We start from the raw sequence: 1,717 nt of genomic DNA on the forward strand, positions 1-1,717 counted from the left end.
TACAAAGCTCTTTAGCTCTGCCAACAAGTGCCTGGAGGCACTACACTGGACTGGGAAAACACCTGCCTGACAGTGCTCAGCTCGCTTGCCCCCAGGGTTGGCAAGCCTAGTTCTGACAATAATTGCCTGAGGGCACCCCAGTTCACCAGGAAGCTGCTTGCCTGGAGGCACTCAGCTCTCTTGCTCAGGGTGAGAGTAGTGGTGGTAGGCGTGGAGGTTGCCAAGCCTAGTTCCATGGACATGTGCCCAAGAGTACCCTGCTCGTCCCTGAAGCTTCTTGCCCCATGGGCCAGCTTACCCATGGTAGCCTCCGTGAGCCAGGAAACCCACTGTGCCATCTTACACTGGTCTCCTGATTCTGTTCCCACTGTTTCTCTTCCACTGCTTCTGTTGTCTTGCACCTTCTCCTGTGTTACAGTCCTCTGTAGTCTGGGTTTAGGAGGTTTTCAGCTTAGGAGCCTTGGATCCAAACAAACATCTCCACCCCTGGCTCTTCTTTTATGATGATGGTGAGTCCTCTCGACCCCACCCACACACAATGTTCTGGATTTAGCTCTCTTTTGAACCCTAGGAAGATGGCAGAAACAACCTATCCCATCACTAGGGTTCCGTGCATCTCATTTGCATTGCTGGCAAGCGGTCCAACCCCTGTGGTGGGCCATAAGCACCTTATTTGCATAGTCCCACCCAAACATTTTGTCAGGGTTAAAAGACCATGGTGAGAAAGGCCATATAAAGAAATACATTGCACCACAGGCATTTTGTGCAAAGGGTCAGATAGTAGATGTGGTTGCCTTTGTGGGTCATGCGGCCCGTGTTGTAACTACTCACCCTGTAGATGTAATGCCAAACTAGCTGTAGATAACATGTAAACAAATGAGCAAGTCTGTTTTCCAATAAAGTTTTATATACAAAAGCAAGTAGATGATCAGTTTTGGCCCACAGTTCTACTTCATAACCTCCAATATCCAGGGTCACATGATAATTGACTCTGTGCCTTTTTGATCAAATCCCTAAATCAGGATCTCATTGCTTCAATTCAGTCTGTGGAGGGACTAGCCTTGGATCAGGTGGCATCTTCAATCCCTTCAGCTGTGGCCAAATGGGGCAGGGAAAATCATATGCTATAGAGGCAGGGCCTGGAATTATAACATATGTCCATTATTCCATGAATGGCACCCTGCTGGTCTAGTGGGTTATGTGTTGGGCTGCTAACCTCAAGGCCAGCAGATTGAATCCACCAGTAGCTCCTTGGGAAAAAGACAAGGCTTTCTATTCCTGTAAAGAGATACAGTCTCAGAAACCCACCCCGGCAGTTCTCTCCTGTCCTGTAGGGTAAGGTGACCAGATGTCCCGCTTTTGGCGGGACAGTCCCGATTTTTAACAAATTTTCCAGCGTCCTGCGGCATTTTTAAAAAGTTCTGATTTTTGGAAAGAATGTACGACAAGCTAGGGTATACAGGTTTTGGCTGCCATGTGGCTATTTCGCCAGGATATGAGTTTTATTAATGGTGTCCCACTTTACCAATGTTAAAATCTGGTCACCTTACAGTTTAGGGCCACTGTAAGTCAGAATTGAATTGATGGCAGTAGTTTGAGTTTTGGTTTTATCCTATGTATGCTTTCTGTTCTCTCGTTCTTTGGCTTATTTAAGCTCTCAGGGTATCTGAGTCATGGATGAGTCCACGTTAACCCCATGGCCTCAATACAGGGCAGG

Source organism: Echinops telfairi, unplaced genomic scaffold (genome assembly GCF_000313985.2).
Source record: "Echinops telfairi isolate 266 unplaced genomic scaffold, ASM31398v2 ScPeMD7_2291;HRSCAF=2852, whole genome shotgun sequence".
Classification (NCBI taxonomy): Eukaryota; Metazoa; Chordata; class Mammalia; order Afrosoricida; family Tenrecidae; genus Echinops; species Echinops telfairi.